This window comes from Pinus tabuliformis, chromosome 8 (assembly GCF_031772625.1).
Source record: "Pinus tabuliformis cultivar Carrire ecotype Pingquan chromosome 8, CPIR1, whole genome shotgun sequence".
Lineage (NCBI taxonomy): Eukaryota > Viridiplantae > Streptophyta > Pinopsida > Pinales > Pinaceae > Pinus > Pinus tabuliformis.
This window is the reverse complement of record NC_142294.1, coordinates 1,162,565,594-1,162,587,668: the sequence shown is the minus strand read 5'-3', so window position 1 is coordinate 1,162,587,668 and position 22,075 is coordinate 1,162,565,594. Positions and strand designations below refer to the sequence as shown.

General features: G+C 36.5%; 1 pseudogene; it reads right to left on the bottom strand.

Annotated features, from left to right (window-relative positions):
• Nucleotides 1-4,871: 4,871 nt before the first annotated feature.
• On the bottom strand, nucleotides 4,872-19,791 carry LOC149239472 (laccase-4-like; annotated as a pseudogene).
• Between the last annotated feature and the right edge of the window lie 2,284 nt (nucleotides 19,792-22,075).

The following is a 22,075-nucleotide window of genomic DNA, read 5'->3' as shown; positions in this document are numbered from 1 at the left end:
TCTTCATCGCTATCGATTTAATTTGCAAAGGGGAATTTTGAATCAAAATGGCCAATTCTTCCACAACTAAAACATTTTGATGGAGCTTACCTTTGTACTTTTCGATTCATCTATTGAGTTTCGTCACGAGGTTGGCTACTTCTTCATATGAGTCCTCGCTATTACTTTGACTAGACTTCTATTTGATTCCTTCTTGTTATTGCTTGTCTTCTTTGAGGCCTTGGATGCTACTTCAATTGTAGATGGCTCTTCCTATTCAATCCTCATTTCAAAATATGTTAGAATCCCATGTGGCTAGTCCATTCTAAGTTTGTCCATGTCCAATATGTTTTCTAGGACAAAAGCATTAGAAATATATATTGTTGGAAGAGATCCTAGAAACTTTCACACAATAAACTTTTTATTTATTGGTTCTCCTAGTCCTTCCAGGGCATTTTTTACTTCATCCACTTGATGACAATAAGAAGCAATGTTCTCGTCTTCTCTCATCCTAAGTTGCTCAAATTATGCTCTGCAAATTTGAAGTTTTACTTCTTTGATTTTTTAGTCTCCTTAAAAAATGCTTTGAAGCTGGCTCCAAAGTTCCTTAGCTATTTTACAACCCAACACCTTAAGATAGATAGATTTAGAGAGTCCACTCATAGTGGAATTCTTATCTTTGGAATCATTTCTGACAAGTTTCTTACCTTTTTCATATGTTGGAGGAGAGAATGGTGCAGTGTAAACATTTTTGACAACGTCCAAAATATCATATCGTTTTGCAAGTATCTATACCTGAACCTTCCACTCCATAGTGCATAACTTTTCCCATTGAACAAAGGAACTAATTTCTTGGTGTACTCCTTGATCTCCCTTCATTGGTTAGAGCGATTGCATAGGGAATGATTCTGATACCAATTATTGGAAATACTGAGAGGGGGGTGGATCAATATTTCACTTACAATTAGTTAATTTTTCTTTTTAAGAGCATTAATTAGAGTAAAACCATAAATCAATAGTGCACAGAATCAAGGACAACAAACACAAAATTTTTAGGTGGAAACCATTCTAGGAAAAAAAACCATCAAACACTTCTCTAATAATTTTGTGAGAACATCAATATCTCAATTTCAACTAAAAAGGGAAATCCCAACTCCCTAGTACTCTAGAAAATCATTCTAGTTTTATCAGGAATCTCCAACTCCTAAAAGAATGCTCCTACACCATGTTTTACCTACACCCACTAGAAGGATGCTCTAATGCCTTGCAAGCTCCAACTTGCTCTAGCAGCTCCCTACCACCCTGAAGTATTTTCAGTTTGCAACCTGAAGGTGACTTCAACCACTTGCCTAGCACCACCCAACCACTCTAAAAATGATAGAAAAATAGACAAACAACTGTGGTATTTCATATCAGAGATAATGACCCACTTACAATGAATAGACTGTTGCAGAAGGATATTACAATGAAGTAACAAAACCCTTACTGTTGATAATATCTAGATGAACAAAAATACTCAGACACCCTTGGAAAATGATATGACAATAAGACCCAACTACTTCAATGCTGAAAAATGACACGCTGCAGTACAAATAACCATCTGTTATTACTAAATGCCTTCAATGTGCTGTACTGTCCAATGCCAGATCCAATCAACTTTTGACTACATAAACACACTGTTACAAAAAAGTCATGATGATGGATCACTTATTATTAAGCAACTTCTTCTTATCCTTACTGTTGCAAATAACAATAACGAGACTACCAGGATAACACAATTATGCTTCAGATGATACCCTTACAACCTGCTACCTTGTTGCAAATTATATAACAATGAAGCCCAACTCGACGAAATACTTTTACTAGTAACAACACTGTTGAAAGTGACAAATATTTTTTTACAATTACACCCTTACTCTTGTAGCATTGTAGTGAAACCGAGGCATTGATAATGAAGCCCTTGCACAAAAATGAAATGTTTGTTCTCAAGAAATAGGCTTAAGATGGGATACAAATTCATTGCATAGTTTTCTAGGATAAAAACTTCTTACACACGCTAGGGATTTTTAATTAAATTTAATGTACCTCCATGAGCATTTTAGAGTTAATTAATATGATGCTCAAAGCTGAACCTTCTTGCTAAAATTCAACATCTTCAAATTTGTGTTTGGAGTAACTAGTTGACAAGAAAGTGATACTTCTGTAGGCTAAAAGTTTCACAAGAGATGGGTCGCAACATTTGTCAACTATAGAAATGAATAAACCTCAGAACCTTGGATATAGGAGAAGACTTGAAATTTTTGATTCCCTCTAATTGGTGTTCTCATAGGTATATTGGTATATTGCCAATTGATGCTTCAATTTTCTTAATATTGGCTCAACGTAGCTTAAGAACTCCTTGAAGCAATATGAATTCACCTCCCTTAAGAACAATTAAAACTATAAATACTCAATCAACAAAGTCACGTATTTAATGCTATTAGGCCTCTGTCTTAAACATATAACAAGCTTTAGATTATGTCCAAAACTCTTTTCTAGTCCTGGGTTTGAGTCTGCTACAAAAGACCAGTGAATAAAAACATACCAAAATAACTTCAAAAAGGAAGGCTAAATGGCCTTGGAAACAGTTTAATTCAGTTCACACACATTTAATAATATGCCATCCATAGAACCATAGATTGGTAATACAAGTGCCCATAAGTTTGTAATAACCAACAATATCGAGTCAAGAGTTTAGCCACTGCTCTAGGATGATACTTAATGTGATTTTTAGCACCAGATTCAATACAGGTTCACTTGCAACATACCTGAGCCTTTGATAGGGTTTATAATGGAGGCCAAAAGTTCAAGGATGTCTGCAATTGAGTCTTTGATCGATCTTATTGTTCCTTTGCTAGTTAAGATATGCCACATAGACAAATGGTTGAATTTATTATGCATAGTGATGTTTCCCTAACAAGGGATGAAACTCAGAGAACAATTATGCCTAGAAGAAAACAACGAACCCCATAATCTTATCCCAAAACCCTTCCATTAAACTTGCCTCCTCATTAGGTTTTCAAGACTCTTGAAGGCTGAGAGTTTCCGAGCCCACTCTTTCCTTTAGATGTTTGTTCAAGCACATACCAAGGAGAGCTAACAAAGTCCCTTTTATAGTTTTTGTAAGATCATAAATATGGTAAATTGACTAGATGTTTGGAGGGAAATTCATTTTGAAATTTAAAATTTGTTGGAGCTAGAAATTATGAGCAAAAACCCTCACTTAATTTAAAATTGAATTTTTGAAACCCATCATGAACATAAGAATTTTAATTTAATTCTTAAAGAAAATTCTTACTATCTTAGCCAAAAGAAAGCTGCCACATTATCAACTAGACTAGACTGGGGCTATTGACCACGAGATGGGGCTTTCAACTTTGAACAAACATATTTCTCAAACTGTGAAGGCTTTCATGGTGTGCCATATACCACTAGAATTGATTTGACGAGGAGAACCCAACAAGGATGGTTTGGACTCGAGAAGCTATGATTTTCCATGTTATTTTGGGGAACAAATGTGGGGCTCCACTCACTATTGCTTGAGTTGACATCAATGACAACTATAGTTTATCAATTATAAAAAACTAGCATCTAAATTTTTTATTAGACATGTTTTGCAATTCCTTCTTAATTTACTCAAAATTTCATACTCTGACACCTCCTAGAAAAAGAACTACAACAAAAAATTCGAGATGACTCGTTTGAAATAGATTTTAGGGTGAATCATAACCCTTACTTCCACACCATATATCTTAGAGAATTATAGACATTATTTTTATGGATGTGGATGCTTGTTAAGTTATCCATGATACTATCTTGGATTGGTTTGATGTTATTAACTAGTTAAAACATGGTTATGACTTACTCCTTAAATCAGCTTATTTTGTTATGTTACAATAATTGATGTTAACAAACATTGTTTCTATTTAAAATGACTATTCACAATAAACTTATACACAATAGGGTGCATGTCCTAATTTGTTGATTCAAATTACCAATTTGGTTATTCTTATGTTGATTGCATTGCAATTGTGTTAATAACAACATACTACAATGTAATAGATAGATGAAATTGTGTACTTTGCAGCCAACATATCCAATATTTTATTTTCCAAATTCAAATAATGCAATTTAGTATTTTTTGTTGTTGTTTAAATTCATTCCTATTTTAAACTCTAATATATATTGTTATAATATTATTTTGTTCATATTTAATTTAGTTTTACTATTTTCAATATTTCCTTAAAAATAATATATATATATATATATATATATATAGTTTTTCTTCTCTAAACCAATCTTCTTCCTTTTATTCATGTTTTGAAAAAACTCCAATAAACATTAGCAATCCATAACTTAGGTTATAACCCAATGTAAGACATAATAAACATTATCAATGCATAACTTATTATAACATAATGTAAACTTAGGTTATAACATAGTGTAGGATTTTGTTTTTAATAGTACTAATGATTCAAAGAAAAAGTCCATCAACTTCACCATTAAATCAAATTTATACAATTGCCTTAAATTGCCTTTGTCTTAAGTCATGCTTTTAAAAGCTAATCACTGTAACGGGAAGTGAAATCTTTAAGTCATAGATCATACATTGCAGAACCAAAAACTCTTTTATTCATGTACCAAGCACTTTTCTGTACAATTATTCAATATAGTTCTTCATTTTGATTGGTCGTCTTTTTCGTTGGATGAAAAGGATGCTTGAGCAGACAAACTAAAAGGTGGCAACATGCTTATTGTGAAATCTTCCTAACAAAAACCCAACGCCAACATCTAAACAAATGAAACAGGAAAGAAATGAAAGTGATGGTGGGCACCGGTGAGAAGGAAGGAGATCAACAAGGAGGGAGGTCAGAGGGGGGAGGCAAGAGAGTTTGAAGGGGCCCTTTTCCATTCTTTACTACCCACACAATCTTCAGTCTGCAGGATGTATGAACCTCCAAATGACAGTGCATGAACCACACCCCTGCATATATTCCATGGATATTGATTAAACAAGCATTATTATAATTTTAATATGTGCAATGATATGATTTAAAGCAAAGTTGGAGAAATGAGATGAGATTGTGTGCATATTTTGTATGTACTACTTGATTGTTTGCACGGAATTTAATAGTAGCCAACCTCCTTTGGGAACTCACACAATGTTTTTCTCATCAGGGTCAATGAGGTTAAAGTTTGGTGCATCTGTTGATTCATTGTAGTTTCCAACACCTTGGCCCACCACAAAGAAATTGAAACCATGGAGATGGACAGGGTGGTTGTTTTTGTTAAATATGTTGGTGTCTTGAAGAATCAATTGAATATTTGTGTTGAAGGGAAGGAATTTTTCTCTAGTCCCATTCACAACCTTTGTATTATTTGGTGGAGTGCTAGTGTAATTGAATGGGAATGGAGGATTGTCTGGAAAATCAGTCTTATAAACTCCTTTCATCTGCTTGAAATAGTGGGACTGAATAAGAGAAGTGTTTGCGAGAAAAAAAGAAATGTTGTTGACAGAGGCAGTGAATCTTGTCCCATTGGGTGCTTGGAATTTCCCATCCCCTTGGGACAAGGATTCAGTCCCAGACCAACTGTAAAGAAAATTTTCTTGTCAACTATTTGAGGAACCAGTGTAGGGAATTGTGAGGTAGCCAAGCTTCTAAGTTTTTCACTAAAGTTGGCTACAAAGGAAGTGTCATTAAGGGATGGGAGTTTAGGCATCATAATGGTGGAAGAGGTATTAGAGTTGGAAATGTTGTAGCTCACAATTCCCACAATAGTGGAGTTATCAAATGTTCCACCACCTGTAACAAATGGGCGAGCTGCTATGTAAAACTGGTTAACTCCTCCAACATTAACAATACCATTAGCAGTGAATAACACATTGGTGGTTTGGCCAGGTGTTATAACAAGAGTGTCTATCTGGAAAGCTTCACTTAAACTGCATCTACTTCCACCACATTCATGCTGTGAAATGCAATGGCAAGGAAGAGCTCATCATTGACTGCAACATTGATGATTCGAAGGAGATATGTCTTCCCAGGATTGACATTTAGAACAAATGTATCTACATAAAATTCTATGGTTAGTAAATGTGTGACATCATCTTTTGTACCCATCACATCAAATAAATAAAAAAATCAAATACAATTTCCATTACCATTGGAGCAGTTGTAAAGTGGTCTAGGAAATCAATTTATAGTGTAGGCATCTAACACATTTGGACCTCCTCCTATTTGGTGGGCCTGCTAAGGAACCTTCTTAGTATCTGCATTCCACCATTCTCTTGCAAGGTGGTGTGTATAAAACCATTAAATTCCATCTGGTATGCTCTCTAGCCATTGTTACACGGTCCAGATTATCCATAAAAGGTATTAAGATATATGAACTTACCTGGTGTTGAGCCTCAAACTTGCACCTTCCTATACACCCTCTCAGCCTTCTTTTTCCACTTACTTCATCCACCAAGCTGTTAAATCATTGCATTATAGTCTAAAAAGAGCTTCTGACATGGTTTTCTAACTATGCTTATGACTGTTGTTTGGTTTAGATTTTTGTTCAGGCAGCTGCGGAAACTTGTCAGTTTCCGCAGCCAGCACAGGTTTCCGCAGCCATTTTGTTAAAGGCTATGCTACAGGTGTCCTATGAAGAAACGAGCCACATGGGCAAGCTACAGGTGACGTGTACATGGAACGTGTCCCTTCAGATCAGCCAAATCATCCATAAACGGTCACGGTCAACAAGGGTCAAAGGCAAAGCCAACCAAGGAATTTAGCAGTGGCACGTCTCTGTTTTGAGCACGTGAAGGTTTACGTGGCACAGTCCTCAGCTCACGGAGATATCGGCACACCTGGAGATCAACCCCGTAACCTGAATCCAGCAGCTACCACGACGAGGATTTAATGGACATGATGACCATTACATTAGATCTCGGCCTGAGGAGATCTACGTGTCTCTGGCAACGCAGTTAACAGCATAGGATTTAGGAGTTAGTTACAACACTTTTCATTATAAATAATGCGCTGATAAACGTTGCGTGGTTAAGCTTTTGAGATGTAATTTTGACGGTTGTTATCACCCCACTGTACTCTGTTTTACATGTTTTGCTGTTGCTTTAATACATGAGAAGACTACTTTCCTAAGCTCGTTTTTGTGACTGTTCGTTGACTGGTTGAGGTGGCAGAGGGCCCCTGCACACTAAATCTTTGTATAGTTCTCATTTGTTTTTATTATGTTTCTTCTTTCATAATTATTAGCTTGTATATAACATGTTGTTTTGATGTTTTTAATTCACTGTTGTTTACATTTTAATTTATGTTTTCTTATAGCTGTCAGCTGATCAGTGCTTTTCTACAGGTTTTCTTAGGCAGCCCGGGCAAATTTTCATCTTTTTGATAACTACTGACATATGAGATCATCTTGTCCTTCCTGCTAATTTTCATTTTCTGAAGTTTAATTCCAGCACTATTATTTTTCAAATTGTGTTTTGCTTATTTATTTTTTTGCTACTTAGACATCATACTACTCATTTGTTTATGGTTTCTTTCTATAGTCAAGTGACTCTATTAGTAAGGAATCAGAATATTACTTATTGTAGTGTGATTTAGTTTGCTTTCTTGCAATTTAGATATCATATTTCTTAACTTGTTCATGATTGCTTCCCATAAGGCAGATTGAGTTGAAGGGTAAAGGATCAGAAGAGTTGAAGTAGTGTGATTAGTTTCCTTTATGCAATTTAATTTCCTGCAATTTAGATATCATATTGCTTAACTTGTTCATGATTGCTTCCCATAAGGCAGATTGAGTTGAAGGGTAAAGGATCAGAAGTGTTGAAGTAGTGTGAATTAGTTGCTTTGCTTTCAGTCTTTGAGTTGCTTTAATTTCAGTTTTTACTTTCTTTTTCATACAGCAGTGAGGATACTGGGCCATTGTCATTAGTTCATTGTTTGATACATTTACTTCCTCTTAAGAATTGATTTCATTACAGTTATTTTAGAGCTTTCTTTTTGAACACTTTTAAGTTAAAAAAAATCACTGTAGAAATCACCATTACCATCCATACTTAACTTTCATTTTCACCATCACACACTAGGGAATCCATAAAAGATAAATCCAAAAACAAACTAAAAAAACTCGAAAACAACAAAAGACTAAGAAAATGGTTATCTTGTACATATAGTACACTTCACTTCGTCAGTTTACGAATCCCGGATTGACATTTTAATCAGTAATTTAGAACACACTAAATTGACCAAACATTTTGGCGCCGTTGCCGGGGAAGTGAAACTAGGTAGCCAATTTCTTAAAAAAAAAAAAAATTCAAGGAAGGAAAATTGATAACCTCTCAAAGTATGCTCTCCTCTTGCACTTAGTGTGATCTGGAGGATCAGAAAAGAGAAAGTTATTGGTTTAATAGTTTCTTGAGTATGCTCTCTTCTTGCACCTAGAGTGACCTGGAAGATCAGAAAGAGAATTATTAGCCTGACTTGAAGAAAAATAAAAATGATATGCATAGAGCAAGAGATTCTAGGGTAAGGTTTTTAGCTAGAGCCAAGAGTTCGATTTTCACAACTCCTTCAACCTCAAGGAATAGACAAGAGACACCTCCATCATCTCCAACCTACACTCCTAGCCCTAGGATTCCTGGAATTCAAGAGACAGTAGTTGAGTTAGGAGACTCTTCCTCACCATCCATCAAATCTGAATTAGGAAAAGATCCTTTCTTTTCTTCTACAGGGAGACACATTGTAATTGAAGAAGTAGAATCATTTGAGGAAGAAGAGGGAGAAATTCCTCCTCGTTCGCCATTAGTAGAGGAACCAGAGGACTCTGAAATCTCTGAGAAAACTACCATGACAGAAGAGGGAGTTAACGGATTTGGTAGAGGTAGAGGTAGAGGAGGGGGAGGAGGAAATAATGGAGGAGGTAGAGGTAACAATGGGGGAATAGGGATGGAGATAACTCATTTGGATTTCCTATAGTCAATGAGGATTCTCGAGCAACAATGAAAAATATTTCACCATTTGTCCTCCCAAACTTTCATGGGTTAAGAAATGAAGATCCTGAAACATTTCTATTTGAGTTTGAGGTCGTGTGTCGAACCTATGATTATCTGGAAGACTCTCAAAAACTCAAACTGTTTCCTTCAACATTGAAAGGAGCTGCTTTGAAATGGTTCATGGGATTACTCACTCAATCCATTAGGACTTGGAATGATATGAAACAAACATTTCTGGATAGATACATGGATTATTGTATGCCTACCAACCACAAGGATGAAGTATTTAAAATGGTACAAAGAGGAGATGAAAACTTGGAGGATTTACTTGAAAGATTCCAATACAGTCTGAAAAGAGCAAAAATGAGTAACTTAGATGAGGAAACCTTGAAATCCCTTCTATTAAAAGCCATTAGAGATGAATGGATAGATATTTTGAACATGATGGGAAAAGGAGACATATCTCAACTTCCACTTCATGATATAGCAGAACTGTGTGTCCATCTCTCAAGAGGAAAATCTAAAACTGGAAAAGGGCCTAGAGATCCTTCTCTCATCAGAGCAAACAAATCTGCAACTGGATCAGTAAGTAGGGCTGAGATTGGCAATATGCTTGATGAATTCAAAACTCATATCTTAGGGAGTCTTAGTGAGCAACTAGACACTCTTAAGATCCACAATAAGCAGAAAGCAGAAGCTGAAGCTTTAGCCATCTTTTGCCCAAAATGTAGGAAAAAACATGCTCTCAGGGAATGTCCCTTGGATGCAAAAGTTGTAGAAACATGTGCGATTTGTTCAGAGAATCATGAGACCAAGGATTGTCCTTCAATTCCTGGGCTCAAAGCTGTCTTCCAAGAAGATCCAAATACAATTGAGTCTCTATGTTTTGTTGCAAGGAGACTTTGGCAGGGGCAACAAAACCAAGGGTTTAATAACCCTATGAACTTTCAAACCCCACCAAATTGGAATCCTTGGCAACAACCTTGGTCCCAACCTCAAAATTCTTTTCAATCATGGGTACAAGGTATGCAAAATCCTTATGGGAGATTTGCTCAATTTTATCAATATCCTCCATCTTTTCAAAATCAACAAGCTCCACAACTTCCAAATCAAAATCCACAATTATCATTGCCATTTCCACAACAACAACAACCTTCTCAACAGAATCCGAATTCTCAACTCTTGCTTCTATTCCAACAGAAGTCAAATCAACTTCCTTCTCAGCCATTGCCAAACCCCAATAATAAAAACCCTCAAAATGCTTACATGGTAGAAGGTCAACAATTTCCTGCCTATATGATTGTTCCTCTCAATGATGTACAACTCAAATCTGGTAGAGTTCTAGATAAACCTTCTATAAATGCCCAAAATAAAAGCATTTCTGAGGAAGAATCTCTTTAAGCCAATAAGGGTTCTGAAGCATCTCTTCAAAACCCAAACACTCAGAGAGAAAAAGAAAAAGAAAAAGAGCTAACCCCCACAACTCCTATAGTTGAGCAACCTGCATCTTCATCCACACCTCCTTTTCCTGAAAGATTACAAATTAACAAAGGGGTGGAAAAACAAATCTTGTTGCCTGACTATGATTTTCTAGAGGAATTGAAGAATGTCTGTATCAAGATTCCCTTGTTACAAGCCATTAAAGAGATTCCTGTTCTAGCAAAAACAGTAAAGGAGTTGAGTCTTAAAAGACCAGGAAGGAAACCTAGAGACACAAGAAGAATCCACCTGGTAGGGAAAATTGCAGACATCATGATGGGAAAAATTACTATGCAGAAATATGTATATCCCAGTAGTCCAATTGTCAAAACACATATCAATGGGGTTGAAATTCCAAATACTTTGATTTATTGAGGGGCTGCTATCAACATTATGAGTAGACAGACTATGGAACAACTGAAACTTCCTAATCTTCTCTTTACACCTACTTTACTGCAACTTGCAGATCGATCAATTATTAAACCAGATGATGTATTAGAAGACATTTCAGTCTCCTTAGACTCTTGGGAATATCCAGTAGATTTTATGATTTTAACCCCCAAGAGTAATTTAGGAGGACACCCTCTCATCTTAGGAAGACCTTGGCTAGCCACAGCCGATGCTTTCATCAGTTGTAGGTCTGGGGATATGTATATTTCTGATGGTAATTCGACAAAGAAATTCAATCTATATCCTCCAACAAAAGCAATTACAGAAATAGGAGATAATGAGTGGATTGATGATGAAGATACTATACAACCTGTCTTTACCATTTCTGAAGTTAGTGAAGATAGTCAAATTCTGAACACATTAGAAAACTTTGAAACATCTTCAGAATATGACCACACACAATTTCAGTTAGATTCCGACATTGAGTATTTATCATCTAGACAAATGTCTCTTTTCTCTATGGAAGAGTTTGGTAGTTCCGCCATTGAGATATTTCCAGGAAAAACATTGAATATCAACAAAAATTTGGAAAGATCACAACAAGAAGAACTAACCAAAATCTTGCAAAAAAATTCTACTGCATTTGCCTGGGAATATACTGATATGAAAGGTATTTACCCTAAGACTTGCATTCATCACATCTACATTGAGGAAAATAGTAGACCAATCAGACAACCTCAGAGAAGGATGAATCCAAACCTTAGGGAGATAGTGAAAGAAGAGCTCCAAAAGTTACTTAATGTAAACTTCATTTATCCAATTTCAGATAGCCGATGGGTTTCTCCTTTGGTTATAGTACCTAAAAGGAATGGTAAATGGAGGGTATGCATTGATTACAGGGAATTGAACAGAGAAACTTTGAAGGATCACTTTCCTTTACCCTTTATCGATCAGGTATTAGATACTTTAGCAGGCAAAAAGTATTTTTCATTTTTGGATGGTTTTAGTGGTTACAATCAGATTCAGGTAGCACCTGAAGATTAGGACAAGACCACATTTACCTGTCCATGGGGAACTTTTGCTTACCGAGTACTTCCTTTTGGATTATGTAATGCACCCGCAACATTTCAAAGGGCAGTACTAGGAATCTTTTCCGATCTAATCCATGATTGTGTAGAGGTTTATATGGATGATTTTACAGTTTATGGTAATTCGTTTGAAGAGGCATTAGAGAATTTGGAAAAAGTCCTTATAAGATGTAAAGAAACAAACCTATCATTAAGTCATGAAAAATGCTTTATGATGTTTACTGAAGGGATTGTTTTAGGACATCATATTTCAGGGGATGGGATTAAAGTTGATAGATCAAAAGTTGAAGTCATCTCCAAGTTGCTTATTCCAAATTGTCAAAAAGATGTTAGAAGTTTTCTTGGATTTACTGGATACTATAGAAGATTCATTGAAAACTTCACCAAAATAGCATCTCCACTCTTCAAGTTACTTACAAAAGACTGTGAATTCAAATGGGATCCTGATTGTCAATCTGCATTTGAAACTTTGACAACAAGAATATCTGAAGCACCCATTTTGAGAGGCCCGAATTGGAAACTTCCTTTCCATATTTCCACAGATGCTTCAGATACAGCTCTAGGAGCTGTGTTGGGATAAAAGGATTTAGTTCCTTATGCCATTTACTACACCAGTAAAAATTTGACTCCCACCGAGTTAAACTATACTGTGACTGAGAAAGAGTTCTTAGCTGTTGTTCATGCAATCAATAAGTTTAGACACTGTATAACTGGCTATGAAACTTTTGTCCATACTGATCATTCTGCAATTAGATATCTCATTAAAAAACCTGTTACTAATGGCAGAGTTACAAGATGGATCTTACTTTTACAAAAATTCAATATTACTGTGTTGGATAGACCAGGGAAACAAAATACAGTCGCTGATTTCTTGTCTAGAATCCAAAATACTAATGAAGATTCTCCTGTAGAGGATAAGTTCCCAGATGAGTATTTGTTTGCAATAACTACTAAGACTCCTTGGTATGCAGATATTGCTAACTATTTGGTTACAGGAAAGCTACCTCCACATCTATTTCCTGGTGAAAAAAGAAAAATTATTCAGGAGAGTTCAAGTTATTCATGGATTTCTAATGAATTGTTTAAAACAGGGCTAGATTGTGTGATCAGAAGATGTGTTCGGGAAGATGAAATGCCTGACATCCTCAAGGCATGTCATGATGAACCATGTGGTGGACACTTTGCTGACAAAAGGACGGCCTATAAAATCCTTTCTTTAGGATATTATTGGCCTTCCCTTTTCAAAGATGCAAAACAATATGTCAGAAGGTGTGACAGCTGCCAAAGAGTTGGGAGACCGACTCTTTCAAATGAAATTCCATTACAACCACAGGTACTCATTGAACCCTTTGAAAAATGGGCTTTAGATTTCATTGGACCTATTAATCCACCATCTAAATAGAAAAAGTATATATTGGTATGCACTGATTATGTCACTAAATGGGTAGAAGCTAAAGCATTGCCTTTTGCCACTGAAAATTCAGTTGTTCAATTTCTTTTTGAGGATATTTTTACTCGTTTTGGTGTCCCAAGAGAAATTGTGACAGATCAGGGAAGTCAATTTACATCTAACTTGATGGAGAAGCTGATGGAAGAATACAAAATCAAGCACAGAAAATCTACTCCTTACCATCCGCAAGCAAATGGCCAAGTGGAGTCTACAAACAAAGTTCTTGAGAACATCATCACCAAAATTGTTCATCTACACAGAAGAGATTGGGCAGAAAGGCTTCCTGAAGCCTTATGGGCCTACAGAACTACATGGAAGAATACAACAGGACATTCTCCCTGTGAACTTGTTTATGGGAAAGAAGTCCTGCTTCCTATTGAGTTTCAAGTCAAGACTTTCAAGATGGCAGTCCAGTTGGGGATGAATCTATCAGAAGCCCAAAAGCACAGAATGGAGCAGTTGAATGAGCTAGATGAGATCAGACAAGAAGCAATTTTAAGGACTGATCTAGTTCAACATCAAAGAGCTAAGTGGCATGACAGCTACATCAAAGAGAGAAAGTTTCAAGAGGGAGATTGGGCATTACTGTTTGATTCCAAGTTTAAAGACTTCAAAGGAAAATTTCAGACTCATTGGCTTGGGCCATATGAGATTGACAAAGTCTTTAACAATGGAGCGGTAAGAATCAAGACCATTGATGAATTTCAAACTCCTCTCATTGTGAATGACCACCGATTGAAAATTTATCGTAAGCCACTCTCAAAAGAGGAATTTGTCAAAATGTTCCAAGAGAATTCTGAAATAAGGCTGGTGGAGAAGAATCCTTCTCCCCCACCAACCTAACCTTTGTTTCTTTCAGTTCTTTTAAAAATATATATATATATATGTGTATAAGCCTGAAAACCAATCACAGATTGGCGGTCTTATGCAGAAAATGTAGAGTGAAAATTAGGGACACCTGACACTCTATATTTTCCAAAAAAAAAAAAAATCTTCTCTCTTTCTTTTTCCATTTTCACTCCACCTCATTTGCCATTTCACTCCATCTCCATCTCATTCTCATTTCCATTTCACTTCACTCCACTTCATTTTCATTTCATTCCACTCATTCCATTTCATTTCATCAATAAAAGTCCCTTTCAGGACTATTTTCATTCAGTTAGTTCTTCTCTAACTATCTTTGTTCAGCTAAGTGGGTGTTGTCTCAGTTTCCGCAGCTGGAAGCCGTTTCCGCAGCTAGAAGCAGTTTCCGCAGCCAGAAACGATTTCCGCAGCCACCATCACTCTGTTTTTCAAATTTACAGTCAACTGTTAGTGCAATAATCATGAAATGCAGGAGTAATTGAGCTGAAGACATGGGGCATCTCCAAGACATCAAGGAAGAGCAATTGGTTAGAAGCCTTGAGCAAGAAATGACAAAGTTTCCAAAGGTATGAACAATTTTTTTTATCAAATAACAATTCAAGTCATAATTACGCATAGTTATCAAACCATAAAAAGTTCTACTACGTGCAATGATTCGATATGATGGCTCCATTAAACCACTCCTATTCCACGATATCACTCCACACACCTTGCATTCATTTCTCCAACGGTCTCATGATTATTTCGAGTTTAAACTCAAGATTGACTGCACTTTCATTTATTACCCGTACTCATGAGACGTGACCTATTTCGTTACGGTTCTTCTTAGCCGCATTTTCCGCAGCCGTCCATTGAGACGTGTAACATTTCATACACAGTCATCCGATTCAAAAGAATCCCAACGTTACTCCATTCGTTTACCACTCCATTAATACCATACTCCTCACATGCATCCGCATTTTATTTTATGAACTTGTTTACTGCTGCTCACCCTCTGTTCCTCCTGTAATTCAGGTATTTCCATTCCCTGTTCTCCATTTTCGATTGCAGCCACTACAGTTATCCTAAACCCCGATTGCAGCCACTACAGTTTATTCTAAACCCCGATTGCAGCCACTACAGTCTATCCTAAACCATGTAACCGAGCCATTTTTTTCTCTAAACCCTCACACGAAGAAGAGCTCTCAGTTGAAATTCAAAACAGAGGATGGGAAAATTACTGAGAGTAGAGCCAGAAGGACCGAAATACTTGGAAGGTTATCCTCAAACTAAAGAATTGCTGAAGAAAGCCAGATGGTTACGATTTATCCAAAAGTTTAAAGGCCATAACAAGGAGGTGACCAAAGCTTTTGCACGGTCTTTTGATGGTCAAACAGTGGAGATTGGAGACTTGAAGCTCACGGTGACTGAAACCACAGTAGCAGCTGCCACAGGCCTACCTTAAGAAGGTGAGAGGTGGTTTAAAAATAAAAGTGTGGACGATCAGATATGGAGAATTATGCTACAAAACCAAGGTATGGATACCACTGTGTTTACAAGAGGCATCCCTGTTCATGCACTATAAGAGGAATGGTCTAGTCTGCTGTTAGTTATGCAAAAATTTATCACGTGTGAAGGACGTTTTGGTTCTATGTATATGTATCATGCTAGACTGATGATGAATTTCTTAGAGGGTCACACTCTTAATTTGCCTCATTTTCTGCTGTTGAGTTTGAAAAAGATGAGTATTACAGTTCAAAAACACATAGGCAACATTGAACCTCATCTATATCATCATGGACTCATAAAAATTCTTATTGAGGACCAGCTGAAGAAAACTAAAGATACTTGGGAGCAATTCTTGATAAGAAACTACTTCCAAGAGCCATATGAGGCCTCTGGAAGTAGTCCACCAAAGATTCCAAGAAAAATTAGGAGGAAAGAAAAGGATACTACAATCCAAGACTCCCCTACTATAAAAACTCAAGAAGGAAAAGAGAATAGAATTAAAGACAAGAAACAAAAAAAAGGACCATTCAAGAAGTTTACCCCTCTCCTGAGCAATCCATAGAGGAGGATCATCAAACACTTCCAAAGAGATTAGTACATCTTCAAGAACAAGCTGTTATAGCAAAGAAAAAGAAAAAAGGAAAACAGAGTACACAAGAAAAGAGTACTAGTCCATACTTAAGGAGGAGCACTAGGCTAAGAGGAAAGGGGCGTAAAACCCAAGAAAAATAGCCTCACTTTATCGATTTAGGTGAAGAGACACTTGAGAAATCTCCAGCTCAACCAAGCATTGAATCAATTCCTCCACATGATGAAAGCCCTTTTCGGCTAGAAATAGAGAGCAGTCCTCCTCCACCAGATTTTGAGCTTAGTCCGAGAAATACACCTGAGGTAGATCCCAATCAGCAAGAGGTATATAACTACCTGGAATCCTTAGAACAATCAGCTGCAGGTCCGAGTACCACTCTGCCACTAGATGCACAAGTTCAGTCCTTGAAACAGGAGGTATTTGAATTAGAAGTCCTAAATAGGCATATCAAGCAGGAAAATGAAGCACTCAAAGAGCAGAGCAAGGTAGATAAGATTATCCATGATAACACTATGCTCCATTTAGGACTGTGGCAAAAGAAAAACAAGAAACTGAAGAAAAAGTGCAAAAAGTTAAGCAGAGCATTGATTAATCTCAAGTTCAAATGTCTATTCAGGAAACCCAGGATGTTGTTAGCACCAAAGAAGAAGAAAAGAGGGCTAGATGTCCTAGCAGAAGCCTCAGAACATATGGATTAGAGGGAAACGACTAAATTTTGGTTGCATGAGGACATGCAACGCCTTCACAGTGGGGGTATGTTGAGCCTCAAACCTGCACCTTCCTATACACCCTTTCAGCCTTCTTTTTCCACTTACTTCATCCACCAAGCTGTTAAATCATTGCATTATAGTCTAAAAAGAGCTTCTGACATGGTTTTCTAACTATGCTTATGACTGTTGTTTGGTTTAGATTTTTGTTCAGGCAGCTGCGGAAACTTGTCAGTTTCCGCAGCCATTTTATTAAAGGCTATGCTACAGGTGTCCTATGAAGAAACGAGCCACATGGGCATGCTACAAGTGATGTGTACATGGAACGTGTCCCTTCAGATCAGCCAAATCATCCATAAACGGTCACGGTCAACAAGGGTCAAAGGCAAAGCCAACCAAGGAATTTAGCAGTGGCACGTCTCTGTTTTGAGCATGTGAAGGTTTACGTGGCACAGTCCTCAGCTCACAGAGATATCAGCACACCTGGAGATCAACCCCGTAACCTGAATCCAGCAGCTACCACGATGAGGATTTAATGGACATGATGACCATTACGCTAGATCTCGGCCTGAGGAGATCTACGTGTCTCTGGAAACGCAGTTAACAGCATAGGATTTAGGAGTTAGTTACAACACTTTTCATTATAAATAACACGTTGATAAACGCTATGTGGTTAAGCTTTTGAGATGTAATTTTGACGGTTGTTATCACCCCACTGTACTCTGTTTTACGTGTTTTGTTGTTGCTTTAATACATGAGAAGACTACTTTCCTGAGCTCATTTTTGTGACTGTTCGTTGACTAGCTGAGGTGGCAGAGGGCCCCTGCGCACTAAAGCTCTGTATAGTTCTCATTTGATTTTATTATGTTTCTGCTTTCATAATTATTAGCTTGTATATAACATGTTGTTTTGATGTTTTTAATTCACTGCTGTTTACATTTTCATTTATGTTTTCTTATAGCTGTCAGCTGATCAGTGCTTTTCTACAGGTTTTCTTAGGCAGCCCGGGCAAATTTTCATCTTTTTGATAACTACTGACATATGAGATCATCTTGTCCTTCCTGCTAATTTTCATTTTCTGAAGTTTAATTCTAGCACTGTCATTTTTCAAATTGTGTTTTGCTTATTTATTTTTCTGCTACTTATACATCATACTACTCATTTGTTTATGGTTTCTCTCTATAGTCAAGTGACTCTATTAGTAAGGAATCAGAATATTACTTATTGTAGTGTGATTTAGTTTGCTTTCTTGCAATTTAGATATCATATTGCTTAACTTGTTCATGATTGCTTCCCATAAGGCAGATTGAGTTGAAGGGTAAAGGATCAGAAGAGTTGAAGTAGTGTGATTAGTTTCCTTTATGCAATTTAATTTCCTGCAATTTAGATATCATATTGCTTAACTTGTTCATGATTGCTTCCCATAAGGCAGATTGAGTTGAAGGGTAAAGGATCAGAAGAGTTGAAGTAGTGTGAATTAGTTGCTTTGCTTTCAGTCTTTGAGTTGCTTTAAGTTCAGTTTTTACTTTCTTTTTCATACAGCAGTAAGGATACTGGGCCATTGTCATTAGTTCATTGTTTGATACATTTACTTCCTCTTACGAATTGATTTCATTACAGTTATTTTAGAGCTTTCTTTTTGAACACTTTTAAGTTAAAAAAATCACTGTAGAAATCACCATTACCATCCATACTTAACTTTCATTTTCGCCATCACACACTAGGGAATCCATAAAAGATAAATCCAAAAACAAACTAAAAAATACTCGAAAACAACAAAATACTAAGAAAATGGTTATCTTGTACATATAGTACACTTCACTTCGTCAGCTTACGAATCCCGGATTGACATTTTAATCAACAATTTAGAACACACTAAATTGACCAAACACCTGGAATAATGGGGACTTCTTTGGATGGCTTGGGAAATGGGTAGGGAGCATGTGGCTTAGGATATATAATGATGGCACCATGTACACTAACTTTTAACCAAGAAATGTGTGCATGCCACCATAGAGTTCCTCTCTGTCCTATGGTGGTGAAGTTATAAACATAACTCATTCCAGTTTGAATTGGACATTGGGTGATATAACCAGGACCATCTACCCATCCATACCTTAGCTGTCGAATCCCATGCTTGCATGTAGAAACAACATACATGATATATACAACTATTCAATAGCGGCATGCAAGCTAGATAAGTACTATGATTACATATAGAAATCAATCTATAATAATCAATCTATACACTTACTTTATCATACATATCATAAGTTTCTCCTTACTAAAATCTGAAAAAACCATAAATATAATTACCAATGAATAGTCACATTGTCCTTAACGTGGTTTAACAACTTTATAATTACTTGATCTCCCTCTTGAGAAAAAATTGTAGGTCCTGGATACTTTCCATTTATGGTGATCAAAGGTTTTGTGTTGCAAAGACGTGTCACATTACTTAGCCTCACGTGCAACCCAATGCATTATAATTAGGTTAATATAATCAAACACCCGAACACCCCCAGTAAACTCCAACATAGTATATTATTTTCACTCTATATGGTTACATTGAACTTGTAATGCCTGGTTGTCTACCAATGCTTTCCTGCTACTATATCCAGGTATTGAATGATGACTAACAGGATGGAAATTAACAAGAACTTCATTGCAACCCTGGAAGGGCAAGGGCAAGGGCAGAGCAATGTCTTTGTGTTCAACATTTTCCTCCTGTCAACTTAACTTATAAACTATGAAACCTTCGCTTGAATATAGCTGAGATTGCTGTGATCAGTTGGGAAGGCTTAGCATTTATACATGTACCAAGATTGCCCTGAAGATTGCCCCATGCTTTCTAGTTGTGGGGTATAATTTGGTGGTGAATTGGTGGAGTAAAAAATAAGAACACACACTGACAAACAACCATGGATATTGCACAAAGAAAACCATTGCCTAATTACTTCTATGCAGGCATACCAACTCAACTAAAAGAGTTGTTCATTGTAACAATGAATGGATGTAATTAAGTTCAAAGGAGATTAGTGTGAAATTGAAAGAATTAATGCAGGGTTAGGACATCCATGTTTTTCTGCCATGGCACGAGGTTATATATATGAGTTAAGATATGTTAATCACAGGATCAATAAGCTCATTGAGGACCACCATGAAAAAACTATCCTTGTCATGAAAAAATGTCTCCTTTCTAATTCACTGCATCGCCATGTATTCCTGTAATTTCAGAGTTGAGTTCATTGATCGAGAGAGACACTACTGGTGGTCTCGACTTCGGTTGAGTATAAATTTCTTTTACTTTCATAACACATAATAATTGACCACACTCACTCAAGTCCATTTCAATTCTTTATTGATTAGATTTTCCTATTCAAATCGCTGGAGTCTCCCCTAACTCCGATCACCAAAGGAGTCTATTCACTGGAACCTCTTTAACTACCCTCACCAAAGTAGTCTCAGAGATATCTTGTCGACATTAAAAGAAAATTTTGGAGAAGTATAAGATTATTTGTTTGGATATCGTTAAATTTCAATGTGTTGGCATGGTTCTTGCATGTGTGGACCTGTTGGTCTTGGACTTCAACTATAACTTGTTGCAATCTTATCAAAATGCATTCGTGGGATGCCACTAAAGGACAAAAAGTTGGGAAGTTTATGATTTCCATTGATATTATTATTAAAATTAATAATTTAATTTTAACATCATATTTAATCTAAATATTAAATTGGTGTACATGATTTGTTGTTTATAGGATTTGGTCACTGAAAAGTTGATGGAGATCGTTAAAATTTAAGGAGGACACAAGTAAATTTGAACCCATAATTATTTAATTTAAATTTTACTAATATGTATAATAGAAAAGTTTTGATTAACCAAATACATATTTTTTTAATTTTATTTTTTCAAAATCTATGTGAAAAAAGAAATTTTTTTAATTAAGATTATAAGTTTCAATAAGAAATTTTTATTATAATTTAAATATATTTAATTTTTCATTTATTATATATTTATTTTTGTAATATATATATTCTCTTAATATGTAAATGTTTTTTTGTGTAAAATCTGTTTCATTATATTAAGAAAACATTAAATGTAGTATGGCCTTGTGTTATTCATTTGTCCGAAGGGAAACCAATCTAAACACAGATTCAACATCTTAAGATTACATAGGTTTTTCCTAATCAGTGCATCCAACATGACAAAAATGATGCCAAAATTATACAAAGGAGAGCATGTACGCATTCCATTTCTAGCTGAGTTCACACTACCAAAATTCGAGTTTGACAGAGGCTGAAAAAAATGCAATCCTATGAATCTATAAGAGTATCTAAACCACTTGACAAAACTTGATTATTATTGGCACAATTGACATGAAGCTGGACCCATCTTTGGGGAGACAGGTTACCCCGTGCCACCTTTATGACCACAAGCCCAATGTCCATGTACCACTTCTACCACGAACCCAATGATCTCAGCCACAATGACCACAAGCCATCACGACCACACACCCAGTGACCACCATGACCACGAGCCCAGTGACCTTGAACCCCCACCGAGCTATTGCACACCCAGAGCTAGTTGAGGACCAAAGCTCGAATCCACTACACTTCCATGTCCTTCCTGCAAAGCCCACAAGCTAAGGTATACCCTAGAACTGAAACATCCTTTTTCAAATGCTTGCATGCCCAGAACGAGCCAAGGACCAGAGCTCTTTACCGAAAATCAAAACTGCTACATTCAAGCTCGGAGCACTCTAATGATTAGAAAATCTCTCCCTAAAGTTGGTAATTACCATGGTCAAGACCTTGCCAGAGTTTAAGCCTTTGATAATTTTCTGTTTATTATGAGGAGCAGAGTATTGTGGAACCAACCCAAATGAGCCCCTTCCCTCACTTGTTACCTAAGAGATACCAATCACACTTCCCACTGAGAGAAAAAAAAATCACATCTACTGGGAAATCGAAATGGTGAAAGAGAGTTGAGGTGTGAGTTGA